The following is a 16,034-nucleotide window of genomic DNA, read 5'->3' on the forward strand; positions in this document are numbered from 1 at the left end:
ATATATACCTGTTAACCTTTCACTGCTGCTATGTGGGAGAAACTCCCCCTAACCAACTTGGCTAAGGGGGAGAATTTGCATAAACAACGATTTTGCGCGTGAAATGCAAATAGGGACCAAAGTGGTTGTATCAACATCAGTACAAAACATAGAACTCACTGAGATGGGGCAATACCTTTACGAGATCACTCTCATCATATTCTATGAAAATCATAGTTTTTAATCTTTATCATTATATCATATATTAATGTGTGGTTTGACACAATATCATATATTATTATACCTTCATAAATTATTTTACCTCAATATGAATATTCTATATAACGCATCATCCAATTGGTTCTAGACAATCACATGTCTGGGCAATAAAACTTCCATAGTCATATTTTGGATTTGGAGGCCTTGTGCACTTTCCTGCAAGAGTTGTCATTCATTTAAGGTATTTGATCCATAATAGCCCCAGATTCAATGAATCTGGGATCATAACAGATATGTATGGACTTAGTACGGTAATTAGTATACTTGGACATAATTTTCATATATAAGTATCAACATGTAACAGTGGAACGTGTCCTTATCAATGACTTTTCCCTTTTCTTGAAGAGTTGTCCCCCTTTGCTTTTATTCTATAAAAATTATAATTCTAGAAAATCTATATGGTATAAAAATTATTTTCATTAGTTTTTGTATTCCTAATGATAAAATACATCTTTATGACGTCCTGAATGTCGGTTCAATACAGACGCACTTATTGAAGTTGGTTGATTAAAATTTTCCAGAGAGCTATTACAGGTATAATACACCTTTACAGCCACTTGTGAACATGTACTGTTTACCATATAGCAGCTAATTAATTTTGCAAAATTATAGTCAATACAGTATATATTTTAAAATATCTTATAATTAAAACTCTACCAGTTCACATACGATCAAATTCATCTGACCCACCCCGTTCCTTACTTTCAGAAATCCAATTTCCGAAGAAATTGGAATTCCAATGTGGCCCCACCCTACTCCTCAAGATTTTGATTTGAAAGATTTTTGAACATTATCAGAGGTTGCTTTCAGTAAAGATACAGCTTTTCTAAGCAAGTGGTTTTTAGAAAAAGATATTTTAAAATTTTTTCTATTTTTTATAATCCTATGCTATGTAAATTTTAAATAAATGATTTTTGAGAAGAAAATTTTAAATATTTACACTTTACTCTTATGTAAAAGTACAACCCTCCATTGTGGCCTCACCCTACCCCTGAGGGTCATGATTTTCACAACTTTAAATCTACACTACATGAGGAAGCTTTCACACAAGTTTCACATTTCCTGGCTGATTGGTTGCTGAGAAGAAGTATTTTAAAGATTGATTCTATATATTGTATGTAAAACTCCAACCCCCCCCCCCCCTCCCATTGTGGCCCCACCTTACCACCAGGGGCAATGACTTGAACAAACTTGAATCTACACTATCTGAGGATGCTTCCACACAAGTTTCAGCTTTCCTGGCCAAATGGTTTCTGAGAAGAAGATTTTTGAAAAATATCAACAACATTTCATTAAATCCTAATGATCTCCCATTGAAAGAGAGCAGGGCCCCACATTTTAACAAACTTGAATCCCCTTCACCCAATGATGATGCTTTGTGGCTAGTTTGGTTAAAACTGGCCAAGTGGTTTCGGAGAAGAAGTCAAAAATGTAAAAAGTTTACAGACAGACGGACGGATGGACGGACAGACAGACAGACGGACGCCAGAAAAAAAGTGATCAGAAAAGCTCACTAGAGCTTTCAGCTCAAGTGAGCTTAAAACCTTAACCTCCTCCAGCACCTGAAACAGATGCAATTAGTTGTTTCAAATTTTCCTCACTTTCTCCTATGGTACAATGGAACTCCATATCAGAAAATTGATCCCATAGGACTATGATTTTCTTTGATGAGCTTGTTAAAATTAAAAAACTCTCAAAACATTACCATAATTACCATACTATGTAAAAATATGTAAAAAAGAAAATTCAATATTACAAACAATTTTAAAATTGCCAAAACACTACAATCATATCAGTAATTTTAAATTTCATCTAAATCAATGCCCTATAGGGTCATTTCATCAATTTACTTGAATAAAAATAGTTAACTTCTTTATAAATAATGATAATATTTATTTCCTAATAATGATAGAAACTTTTGGTTTACATGAACAAGTGATGATTTTTTTTTCTATAGAAGTTGTTATCTAAATGATTAAACTTAATTGTTGAACTTGTTGGAAATTTAGTTTGTTCACATAAATGAGAGGATGTACGGAAGAGAAACACACGTTTATCATCATAGTTGCAAGTAAACAACGAATTTGCCCTACCAGCATGGAGCTCCATTTTCCATAGGCGGTAATGTTTATGTTCCAGCCCGAATTTTCGTTCAGCAACGAGAGACCTCTGGAATGAAAGCTCATCAAATTGTCTTTTTCCTGTTAAAATTTCGTGGTGTGAAGTCAGATTCATTTTCCGGCAAAATGCATGTGTATTGAAAAACTCTGAAAATGAAAGTAAAAGTAGGGAATTTTACAGTTTGGGAAAGGGTGTACATCAAACATTTTCAATTCCTTCCTTCAAATGATAATAATAATTCAATTTTGACACTTGCTATTAAAATTGCAAATACTCTTGTCTTACATGTGTCACACATTCTGATTTAAAATGTCCCAATAAATGTGTGTAAATACACTCTGAAAGTATAGGAACTAATTTTGCTTAAAGGCACTACTTTGTTGTCCTACACACATTCTAAAAATAGTTAAAGGGATATACCCACATGTTGACAAACAGACTCGGCACCGTAAATAACAGTTCCATTTAATTTAGTGTGACAATTCCACTCAAGTAATAATTTTCCTAGCAAATGAGTCCAAATTTAATACTGTAGGCCTAAAAAAAATTGTGCCAAAAAAGAAACAAAAGAAAAGAAATTGTCTCTATATGAATGGAACTACAATTGATTAAGTACACATTTTGATTGGCTATATCCTTGTGTAATACCTTTAAGAGACTTCCGTCAAATTTTTTCAGCCCTGACGAATCTCGCTGAGATTTATAGTAGACCATAACATTACAACCAGAAACAACAAGTTCATGATTAAACAACCTGAGAATGCGTCCACACAAGTTTTAGCTTTTCTGGCCAAATAGTTTTTAAGAAGGAGATTTTTAAAGATTTTCTCTATATATTCCCATGTAAAATTTGATCCCCCCATGGTGGCCCCATCCTACCATCGGGGACCATGATTTGAAAAACTTTAATCTACACTACCCAAGGATTTATTTAGGAGAAGATTTTTTAAAATACCAACAAATTTTTTTATAATTCTGAATTATCTCGCGCCCCATTTATACCTCATTTGAACTTATTAAAGTGTATAGTACAAAATCAATATTATTATAGTTATCCAGGTCCAATCAAGGGGTATGAGGATTTATCCTGGGTTGTATTCCATACAGCCTGAGGCTGCAGGCCCGAAGGGTGTATGGGGACATAACTCTGTCAAAAATTGCTCGATCGTACCCAAAATCAAACTTGACCGAGATATTATGATACTTCTGTATACCAAATTTCATTGCAACCTATGAAAAGAAAACGAACAGAAACTAAAGTAAGAACCAGTAATAACTAAGATATAATCATCAGAGGGCACCTGCTCCATTATGTAATTTTCTTTTGTACCATATCATAACATATGGTAACTTCTTTGTATTTTCCGTATGAAAAAAAGGGAAACTTAATATCTATTATAGTTACTTAAGCAATAGCTGACATTTAATTAGCTAAACAATAGATTTGAAAGACTGGCCTTCGCAAGTCGCCTGGGATACCTGCGCCAGGTTCCCTGAAAACCTGAAGGTGGGAACACTCTGGATCAGGTCTGTCAACGTGGCCAAACTTCGAAGGAGTTGGTCAGCCAACCACTCGCACACTCTAAGTTGCATAGCCGTGGCTTCATCCCCCAAGGACATGGACCTCCTAAACACAGGGTGAAGGTGGGAGAGCGTCACATGATCCCTCAACTTGTTCGTCCTCTCGGCACAATTGGGAAAGGGGCAGGAAGAGAGTGGCGATCATCTCCTCCTGCTGCGAAGCTGGTCGTCTCTGGGTGGAGCTGGACCACTTGGGCTAGGAGCTTGCCACGCTCCATGCTCTTCGCAGGGTAGGGATCCCCCTTCTTGTCACTGGCTTGCCAGGATGGCCTCCAGGCACACGCTCCATAAGACAGTGGTGGCCCCTCGGGGGCAGCCATCAAGGCTTCCTCTTCCTCATGATGTGATGGCGGCTCCACAGGGGGGCCAGCCATCGGGTCTCCCCTGTCTCCGCCGGCCTGCTAGGTAGGCGCCCCAGCGTTGCATTCATGCCACAATGGTGCCATGGGTGTTCTCTCATTCCGCCACTCCCGGCGGGAGGAGGTGCAGTCTTCTTCGCTGTCAGAATTTCTGTAAAGGAGAACAAGACGAATAACAAACCCCCCCCCCCCCCCCAACACAGTTTGGGCACACAAATTGTTTAAAGGTGGAGGCCTCCTCAGGGGTGACACCCACACACAGACCGTGAAACCATTCGTCACTGTACCATTAACTTCTCATCGTCAGGGCGCCGACAGGTACAAACACAATCTCATTAGATGGGCCCGGAGATGAGGGGCATGTGGGGGAGGCTACATTAGGTTTTGGTTACGGGGACGCCCCTGATGTCTGGGGGGGCTTGGGAGAACTGTCAGGAGGCCCTCTGGCAGCAGGAGAGTGTTTTGGGGGCCGACCTCGGCGTGGCTGCTGCCTGAGGGGGATTCGGGAAGCTTGCAGGCAGCCGCCGCCCCTGCAGGGGGGCTGGAAGCCAAGACGCTCCCGGTCTCCTGCTTGGCACTCTCAGAGTTCTCAAAGTTCTCCCTAAACCGAACGAGCCATGGGGGGATGTCCCTGTCAACACACTTCTTCAAGCGGTCGTGATTGGCCACAATGACTGCCGACTTGGTCTTTACTTGGTACAGGTGGGGGGTCAGCTTCTTGACTATGATACCAGGGCCCTTCCAGGACGGGCTACGCTTGCAACACTTCCCCTTCACCGTCGCGGTGTCCAGCTCATACACAACATCTCCTTCTTCAAAGGGGCGGGTAGCGGCCTTGATGTTATAATCTCTTTTTATCTCTCCTCAGAGGTGTGCAGGCGCCTCCTGGCTGTCTCGTGACCAGTCAGTATTTTGTCTTCAAGGTCCCTCACATACGTCTCGATATCTGCAGGGCCCTCCTGCAGGGGGGACCTGTACATCAGGCTAGCTGGCGTATTGACCTCTCTACAAAGCATGAGTTTGTTGGCGATGAACCTTGAATTACGATTGTCTGCAGAGCGGAAGGCCCCTGCTATCTGGGCCAGATGCTCGTCCCAACAGTCTTGGGCCTTATCAATATAACACCTTACCGCATCCATAAGGGTTCTATTGTAGCGCTCCACCTGTCCATTGGCAGACGGACGGTAGGGGGTGGTGGGGGCCTTAAGTATTCAGAGGAGGTCACACACAGCAGTAAACAACTTACTTTCAAAGTTGCACCCCTGATATCTCAAGGGGGCAGCCGAACCCAACAAAGAATTCGTCCACTGCCGCTTTGGCAGTAACCTCAGCTGTCTGGGAGGGGAGGGGGACACAATCCACCCACTTAGTAAATTGGTCCACCATGACTAGGACATACTCATTCCCCTTTGGAGTCTTAGGGCGCGGTCCAAGGAAGTCAAGGTGCACCCTCTCCATGGGTGCCCCGGCATGATACTTAATCATTTCTGCCCTGGCGTGGCACTGTGGGCGCTTATTTCTACTGCAGGGGCCACAAGTGCTAACAAACCTCTCGGCCCCCCACATCATCCCGTACCAATATAAATGCAATCTCATCCGGGCCTTGGTGTGCTCGATCCCTTGATGTCCAGCCGCTGGTATATCGTAGCAGAGTCGCAGAACCTCTCTCCTCAGCTCTATGGGGACGACCAGAACTTTCCTTTTCTCTCCCCCCTCCTCTGTCTCTTTCCAAAGGACCCTGTCGTTGTCCAACTGCAACAAAATCCTGTTGATATAGTAATGTTTGACAGCTGGACTGGCTAGGAACAGTTTGTCTTCCTGGGTCACTTTACTGGCTACGGCTCATCTCCTCGGGGGTGAGGCCCACCAAGGAAGGCGGTCCAACCAAGCCTTCCAAGGAAATTCCTATGATACAGGCGAAACTGGGGGTAATGATTTATTTGGATCTGAGACTGGCATGGGCCATTTGGACTGCTCTTACCCTCACAGTTGTCTTCACGGATCCGGCCCATAAGCTTCTTGGAGACATTGCCCAGAGCTGCCTCGCTGATAGAGGGCCGGGCTTCTTCTCGGTCAACAATAATGGGGCTCTGATCCTTCGTAAGGCTAGATTCTTCCCCCAACAAGGGGGAATATGTCCAACTACCAGGCCTAGCTAGAGGGACCACATCGTCAACTTCATCCGCAAAAGCAATCCAGAACTGGTGGGCTCTAGTACACTTAAGGCAGCCACCACAAGGCAAATCACTTAAGTTAACGGTGAAATCCACCCCCCTACACCTGGATGGGGGTGGCGGTCTGTACAGTGCATCAGTGTTCACATGGTGCCTTTCTGGTCTATGTTGGATCCCCATATCGTACTGACTAAGCGTCTCGAGCCAGCGAGCAAGCTGATCTTGAGGGGTACTTGAAGTTGAGCAACTAAATAAGGCTATGGTGATGTGTGCGAACGACAAATATACGGCCAAGCAAGTAATGTCTGTACATGTGCGTGAATCTGATAATTGCTAGGAGCTCCTTCCAGGTAGTGCAGTTCCTCCTCTGTTCTGCTAACAGGCTGAGACTACCTTAGGCTATCAGCTTTTCTTGCCCCTCCTGGATCTGTGAGAGCTCAGCACCTATCGCCTCAGCTGACGCATCAGTGTCCAGTACAAACTCGTCCTCTGCAGTAGGGAGGGCTAAGATTGGGGGTGAAGTGAGAACTTTCCGGAGGGCCGCAACAGCAGTCTGCTGCTGTGGTCCTCATAAACAAGGTTTCTTCCCAGTGACACTGTACAACGGTTGGGCAATCTGGGCAAAGCCGGCAATGAACCCCCTGTGGTAGTTGGCAAAGCCGAGGAACCGCTCAACACAGTGGTAGGCGTCGTCCAGTCCTTTACAGCCTCTATGTACTCATCCCCCACTCATCAGCGCTGAAACACTGTCCTCAGATTGGCTAGGTGATCCTCAAAGTCGCGCCTAAGCACTAAGGCATGGTCCAGAAATGCCAGGACTATGCTCCATGTGAGCCCCCACAGAACTAAGTTCATGGCTCGGAAAAAGGTTGCTGGGGCATTACACAAGCCGAAACCCATATGCCGGAACTCAAACAGGCCATATCGGGTGACGAAGGCAGTCTTCTTCCGGTCCTTAGGTCTTAACATAACTTGATGGAAGGCGGAGTTCCCATCCAGCTTGGAAAACCAAATGTTCCCTGACAAAGTTTTGAAACACTCGTCGATCAATGGGAGAGGAAATACATCCTTCCTTGTAACGTTGTTCAGCCTGCGGTAGTCCAGGCACCATCGGACTTGCCCATCCTTCTTACCGATGAGCACCAGCGCTGACGCCCACTCAGACATAGAGGGCTGAATCACCCCAGCGTCCAGCATATTCTTGAGATGCGCCGAGGATCGTTCTAGCAGGTCCTGCAAATGGGTGGGCACCTTAGGGTGAGATCCCCCAGGCTCACACACAGCTTAACTCCAGGCCGCTCTCCTAGGGCAGGGCGCAGGCAAATGAGCCTCAACTACCTCTCCCAGGAAGCTCCCCTCCTTCAGAGTAATTTCCAAAGCATTCACCAGGCAAGCCACGAAGGCATCTCCAGCGGCAAGGTAAGTATGGGGCATAAGCAAAGCCTCTGACACTTTCTCTATCCCCAGAATGGTCATGAATTCAGACAGACTCCTGTCCAGCTTGAAGGGCCACAATACAGCAGAGCCGGCACAAACGCAGACCTCATGCACTAGCGTCATGCAAGCAACGCTCTCCGTCTCACCTCTACCATAGGTCATCTGCATCTCTTCCCCACACAAGTTTATCACCCCGAGCTCCAGTCCATCTTAGCCTTGTGTTCCCATAGGATGTCAATTCCCAACAACTAGTGATGGGAATCGGTGAGATTTTCATTATCGATAATCAGTTTCCCTTAACTAATTAATCATCAATTATAATCGGAAATTTTTATATTTTATAGTGTAGTGCAAAATAAATGTAAATAAACAAGTTACAATGAACAGACTCATTACTAGGCTTTTGTAATTTGATTTACTTAGTATTTCTAGCGATAAAAAAACTATATTCAAAAGATTTTCCTTTGTAAGCAGTCCAACATTAATTTTCTTGAAACCAAAATGCGTCCAAATTCTAGAATGTGCTATGTGCGATAAGAATATCGAGCTCGTCTGACATGTCAGCCATTTTCAGACCACGCACCTTTTTAGGGTATAGATAGTTCGCGTTTAGAATATTCTGTTTATGATATGTGCTTGTTGAAAGGGAAAAAAACCTTAACTGATTATTCGTAATGAAACCTTTTATGATCGAGCGCTTAGAATGCAATAACAATCGATCGATTTTCGATCATAATCGATGACTGGAAATCACTACCAACAACATCCTGTCCTTAAGAGGGGCCACATAAAGATCCACCTGATGAGTGTGCTGGCCTACACCAAGGTCAAATGGGCCGGCAACAAATTTCTGGAGATGGGCTTCATTTCCGGCTTGCAGCAAAGTGACCTGTCTCTTAATGGGGGGCTTTGACTCCAAATTGTCATAGAACTTCCTCCCAAGTACACTCACTTCTGCCCCAGTATCCACCACAGCTTCAATGGGGGCTCCCTGGATCCTCAGCTTTATGGTAAATGCAGTCCATGGGCAATGCTGGCTTTCTGTGACACACAACTCCTCCTCCATAGGGACTGCCTGTGGGTTTAAAGGCATCCTACTTTTATCCTCGCTGTTTTCATGGGGCCCAGACTCTGAGGTCATATCCTCCCTCGGTGGCTCCTGCAGCTTCAGACTGTGGTCTTCTGGAGTCAGGATCTCATCACTAGGAACCGGAGATTCCTCCTCTTCAGTCAGCAGCTCCTCCTCAGGAAATGGTTCAGTTATGGGCTGATTCCTGACACGCACTCCAAATCCACCACCCTGCTTGGAATGCTCAAGACGGGTTTCCCCTGACTGACCAAACTCTGGCTTCACACTCTGCATGTCCTCTTTAAAACATTGGCTAGCTCTGGCTGCCCCCGGCCCTCCTAGTGGAGGAGGTGGCGGCGACGGAGGCATCGGGTCTGCTGGGGCCCTGCCACTCTCCCTCAATTCTCAAACTGCTGCATCGGCTCCTGAGTTCCTTAATCTCACTCTCCCCTTCACCATCCTTCTGGCTATCTACAGATACCTTGTCCTTATCCGCCATGGACCTAACCGCCTCCCGCTTAGGCTTGGGGGGTCTGCTCTGACGCGAATGCTGGAAGTACTGCATGTGGTCGACAGCTTCCTCCATAGTCTTGGGTTGGCCATCCAAAGTGTACAAACCCGCCTCCCAGTCCTCCGCTCCATAACACAGACGAGGTATAGCCTGGGCATGAACATCCGGTAGCTGGGGGAATGCACGAGTAGCCAAGGTGAGCACTCAGTCAGACCACTGTCGCAGGGATTCACCACTATTCTGTGTCGCCGATTGAAAATTAAGTTGATGAGTGAGGTCTGGTGCTGATGAGCCAAAGCGCTTGTCAAACTTCCTGAGTATTTCGCTGAACCTCAGGCGGGGGTAGTCTCCAGCATCAAAGTGTAATACTCAATGGCCGGGCCCTCCAGAAAGAAACAGAATTGATCATGTTGCTCGGTCTCATTCCACTGTTGGCGAACAAATTTATGAAGGAAGGCTTTCAAGTTGCACTTGCCATCATAGCGGAGATCCTTATATCTAGGTCTATTCCGGACGGTCGGGTGGCTGGAACTGGCTGGTAGTGCAGCATAGTCTTGAGGATTGTACCGCACCACAGGCAGCTGCACATCTCCAGATGAGCCATAGGTCGCAATGGGCGTCTGCGAAAACTCCGGGGCATGGCGAGATGCTGCGGATAACCGCGCGTGCTCATGGGGATGATGAGGCGCTGCGGATAACCGCACATGTTCATGGGGATGATGAGGCGCTGCGGATAACCGCGCATCTTCATGGGTATGATGAGACGCTGCGGATATCCGTGCATATTCAGGGGGACTGCAAGACGCAGCGGGATTCCGCGCGTGACTTGCATTAGAAGGTACATCTCTAGTGGGGGGCTCATATGCATGAGGTACTGGGATGTATGAATGGTCACCCAGGAGATGGGGTTCCCCAGACAAGGGCTCATGATAATGTGGCTGGACTTGTGCTATTCTACTTCCCTCTCCCTCAGGACTGTAAGGCTGGGAGGAGGCCTCAAGCGTTGGGACCGCATAACCTGTAAAATACTGATGCAGTCCCAACATTGTCCCCCCCTGCACAGCAGTGCACATGCGCAGACCAAAGTATCCCTGTGAGGTATGGACCAAGGACTCCTGGACCCTAGTGGCAAGGTACTCCCCCCCAGGGGAAGGATGGCGAGGCACCCAATGAGGGGGCCTACTACCTGGCATGGAGTTACTATTCCCTGGGGCAGGGCTAGGCTGAGCAAGTGAAGCTTGGGGTTGAGAATCAACAATTTGAGATGCATGTGGCAAATCAACAAGCTGCCCTTGGTTTACACTAGCAGGGTCCTGGGGTTGGTTAGTTGAACTAGTAGGGCAATAGCTACAGGGCTGGGATGTGGGCTGGTATGTGGGTCTGACAGGCCCACCGGGCATGGAGTTGGAGGGGGACGGGGTGATGGGGGGATCAAGGTCTAGCAGGTGGGGTCTCAGGTCCCCTTGAACATTAGGCGGATGCAGCGGGGTGACTCCAATGGTATCCTAAGGCCCTTGGATGACAGGAACATCCCTAACAGTTAGGTCACACTTACAGGTAATGGTCTTATGGAAAAGACGTGACATGGGGACCCCTACATATTCGCTAGGTGGGACAAATTCCCTATAACAAACTGGTGAACTGCATCTTACTGAAGAGCCGGGGGACACCCCTGGCTGAATACTACTGGCTGGTCCAGGCACAACAGAGTGTGCCACCTTGACCTCTGGCTCCCTTACTGTACCCTGCCAAACCAACCTCCCACACTTGGGATAGTTTGCCTGCCCTCCTGGAAAGCGGGATGGGCCGGCAGCCTGACCTAACCTAACAATGCTAGGAGCACAGTAACCCATATTGCCCGGAGTTCTAACACCTACTGTATCTGGGCCAAGATGTCTGCTCCTCATCAGGTGTTAAAGTGTCGTCTAACCCCAATAGTGTAGCGGCTTAGGTCAATATTTCAGCAAGATATTTCACTTGTGGATACAAGCACCAAATTTTGCATGAAGGTTTCTTGAACATTACTTGATCAAAAAATATCGTTGGCCATTCAAGTTTTGGTCATTTTCAAGATGGCCGCCTCTTATTTCAAAATGGCGTCTTTTTTTCATAATGTTTTCATGATATTTTGAATATTTCTGGGTAATGTTTATATTTTCTGTGAAATTATAAAGAAGAATTTGTTGTATGATATAATTTGATGTTCATTTCAGATATGAACACTCTGCGCATGAATTCGAGTTTGGTGCTTGTATCCACAAGTGAAATATTTCATCCACTATCCGCTACACTACAAGGCTTGCAAAGCCTCTTCAAATGAAACATTCATGATGAGCGAATGGTACAATACACAAAAACCTTCCAAGTCAAAATCAACACAGACTATGCGAGAAAATGCAAATTATATGCTAAATGCAACAAACTATACCTATCAACAATGGAATGAAAACTTTAAATGGAAAAAACTATGCACAAAATATGCAGAGGTGAAAATAAATTCACAAATTAATCCTACAATCCTAAGCATGTGGTGGCCCCCAAAATGGGGGCTACACCCGTATATCTACAGAAGAAAAAAAAACGCCTAATAAACAGCTTTGACACTTTGCGGGAAAAAAATTGTTCCTGTCTTATATATACAGTGAGTTAAGGGCCACGAGTTGGGCGCCAATATGGTGTTTATATACCTAACACTGCCTATGATATTAACCGTGGGTTACCCGAACTCACCTGTACATCTCTATCCGTTGCTGTCAACTTCTAGAAAGGCGATTGGGTCCAAATCCCTTTTAGCTCGCGCAGGGGTTCCCGCCATGTGACGTCACAGGCTATTAGATAGCCCGTACGGGAAACGATTCCACAAACACCACACACACAAGAAATCCAAACTAATTAAATCTGTAAGCAAAAAAAAAAAAAAAAATGTGTGCAAAGATACAGCTATTACCATACATATTCTGGTATTCTATTATTGATATGAAAATTATCCCTTCCCCACCACAAAAGCTTGAAAAATACACACAAAATCACATATGTATCATTTGAAAGTTAGAAAATTTATTGTAAAAAAACCAAACACTTTTCACGTATGCTTATATGTACATGTATTCATTTTTAAAATACATGTAGTACAACTGTTTGTTGCATGATCATTTATGTAGGATCCATTCATATATGTAGGGGATACAATCAACAGTCAGAGGTTTCTAAATTTTTGGAGTAAAGAATTTTGTTACTTTTATAAGTATGAACATTTGAAGTTTCCATTTGATAAGTCAGGTTATTAATTATATGAAGAATAATCAATAAATGACTTTATTTTAGTAATACAGAACTGTAGTTTTCAAGTTGACAATATTTGATCTTTAATATTGAAAAATTTTCGGACAAGTGAAGTTAAAGTTTGGACTAGTAAATTCTTGGTCACTTGTCCAAATGGACAATGTAGAGCCCTGGCCTTTATCAAATGTTGTGGATTTTCCAAAATCTAAACATAGGTAATCACAGATTACAAAGCTCACCGAGACGAGGCATCACCCCTATGAGACCACCTTTATCATATTATATGAAAATCATACTTTATGATCTTGGATATTCATGGATTCTGTTTTGACACAAAATCAGATATCATCTGTTAAAAAATTGTATGATAATCATATGTTCATATATTAATCAATATAATAATATAAAATTAAATATTGCATCCTATCATACTTACAATATATATCATATAATACAATAAAATACTGTAATAAACAAAGATGATATTGTAAATATGAAATGACATTGTATTGTGTTAAACCTTATTGTATTTGATCACATAATACAACATTATTATATATACGAGGGTCAATCAAAAAATACGAAGACAATGTGGCTGTCTATCATATGTTTTTCATGAAAGTCATACTTAACAGATTAATCTTTGCACCGACACTTATGTTATTGATATGCGAAGTTTTAGTCCAATTGATGAAACGGTATTTTTGTTACCCCTTTTTAAAAACATTATGTTTTGTCACCACGGCGCACGGTAACTTTCAAAACATGACGTCAAGATTAAACATGCACAGTTTATAGATATACCCGATCTTTATATCATGCTTAGTCTCTTGTGCCTTTCTCCATTCAATTTAAAATGGCACTGAACCACTTAAAGAATCATAAGTTAGTTCATTAAAGTTTTCATTTTCTTACCTGAACGTCGATTTACGTTACTTATTTTTTGACCAAATATTTACAGATATTCTACTCTCTTTCGGACTGTTTTATATTCAAAATACAATGACCGCCACCCTCACAAAATTTATTACAGTTAAACACAAACTTGCATATAATTGTTGACTTATTTTTTGCACCATTGAGCATTTTCACAGCTTCTATCGGCTTTTTCCTGAGTTAGATCCATTTTATTTGTACTTCACGTTGCGCCGTGACGTCCGGCGACGTCGATGTTTTTAGTCAACTCTAAAGAGGACTATCTGTCTTTAGTTACTAATATCTGTTCGACAAAACAATATATCCCTTCATTATTTGGTACATAGAATACCATGACTATACTAAATTTGAAGTTTCAATATTATTTGGTTTTATGCCCAATTAATAGAGATATTACTTTCAACATTATATGGTTTATTGTAGACATAACACAAATTTTGACCGTGCGCCGTGACCTCATTTTTGCAGGATTAAATTCTAAATAATTCTTAGAAATAAAGAAATTAATTAACTTTTTTCCTTGCAAATTCTTTGAAACTATTGCTAAATTATGTCGACCAAATTTAGTAATGATACGACGTTAAGTAACATAACTATGACAAAAGTCTTCGTATTTTTTGATTGACCCTCGTAATACAATATTGTATTATATGATACAATATCATATTACATAATACATCATAACATTGAAACATATGATATTATATTGTATAATATAGTATGATATATTGTATTGTATGATATTGTATAATATTTGATACATAATATGATATTGTATCATATGATACAATATAATTTGATATAACATTGTATCATATCAAATGATTACAATATTATGTGATAAAGTAAAATATTATATAATACAATATTATACATACATATTGTATCATATGATACAATAATAATATTAAACCAATATCATATTATACAATATCGTATGATACGATAATATATAATATTACAATATCATATAATACAGTTCAGCTTGATATAATTGTAAATTACAGAAACCAATATCATATTATACAATATCATATGATACAATATAATATTGTATCATAATATACAATACTATACAAAACAATATCATGATACACTATCAAATCATAAAATATCAAAAGAATTGATACAATATCATATCATATCATATAACTTTTTACAATATAACATATGATATTATATTGTATCATATTAAACAAAAGTGTTTCATATCATACAATACTTTATCATAGGAATCGTGTTATATCATTTAACAACAACCTCATCTTTCTATCAAGCAGGTTTAAGTGAGGTAGGAGATTTCTTTAGCATCCTTGATAATGGAGATCAGGCTCTGCATCTGAAGCAACCTCTGCGTTTCATTTATAATATAGTTAAATCAACTATGCAAGCTATCATCTATAAATCATGTGACCTGTTCAAAAAAATCTAAACCTCATCAAGCATCCGAAACCTATGGCTCAGATTCAGCATTCAAGCCTGTCAGGTGCATCAGTATACATAAGACGCATCTCCATGCAAGTTTGGTGAAGTTCAGACCAGTAATAACTAAGATATCATCATCAGAGGGCACTAGCAATTAAAACTTAACCTGCTCCAGCATCCACAACATATGGCTCAGATTCAGCATCCATGCCTGTCAGGTGCATCTGTATCATAAGACACACCATCCATTCAAGTTTGGTGAAGTTAGGACCTGTAATAACTAAGATATATTTTTTAGCATCCTTGATAAATGAGATCAAGCTCTGCATCTGAAGCTTCCTCTGTGATTCATTCATATTACAGTTTAGTCAACTATGCAAGTTTGAAATAGTACTATCATCTATAATTAAACATGTGACCTGTTCCAAAAAACTTAACCATATCCAGCATCTGAAACCTATGGCTCAGACTCAGCATTCAAGCCTGTCAGGTGCATCAGTATCATAAGACGCACCATCCATGGAAGTCTGGTGAAGTTAGGACAAGCAATAACTTAGATATAATCATCAGAGGGCACCTGTTTCAAAAACTTTAACCAGCTCTAAAAACCTTAACCTCCTCCAGCATCCGAAACCTATGGCTCAGATTCAGCATTCAAGCCTGTCTGGTGTATCAGTATCATAAGATGCACCATCCATAGAAGTCTGGTGAAGTAAGGACCAGTAGTAACTAAGATATCATCATCAGAGGGCACCTGCAACAAAAACTTTAACCAGCTCTAAAAACCTTAACCTCCTTCAGCATCTGTAACCTATAGCTCAGATTCAGCACCCAAGCCTGCCTGGTGCATCAGTATCATAAGACATACCATCCATGCAAGT

General features: G+C 42.1%; 1 protein-coding gene and 1 long non-coding RNA gene across 4 annotated transcripts in view; one reads left to right on the plus strand and one right to left on the minus strand.

The window, feature by feature from the left end:
• Nucleotides 1-16,034, plus strand: part of LOC117692238 (putative leucine-rich repeat-containing protein DDB_G0290503) — a 1,014,555-nt gene that overhangs the window by 296,745 nt on the left and 701,776 nt on the right. The window lies entirely within an intron of this gene.
• LOC136271839 (uncharacterized) overlaps nt 1-16,034 on the minus strand; it is a 28,796-nt gene that overhangs the window by 2,130 nt on the left and 10,632 nt on the right. Inside the window, exons 2-4 of one of the 2 annotated variants that reach the window (XR_010709832.1) lie at nt 12,241-12,408; nt 2,352-2,525; nt 302-414 (exon numbers count right to left, since the gene is read on the minus strand). This is a non-coding gene — a long non-coding RNA (uncharacterized lncRNA). Of the gene's footprint in view, nt 1-301; nt 415-2,351; nt 2,526-3,858; nt 3,961-12,240; nt 12,409-16,034 lie in introns of those variants that run through there. The other variant, XR_010709833.1, reaches the window with a different exon arrangement.

Source organism: Magallana gigas, chromosome 9 (genome assembly GCF_963853765.1).
Source record: "Magallana gigas chromosome 9, xbMagGiga1.1, whole genome shotgun sequence".
NCBI classification, from domain to species: Eukaryota; Metazoa; Mollusca; class Bivalvia; order Ostreida; family Ostreidae; genus Magallana; species Magallana gigas.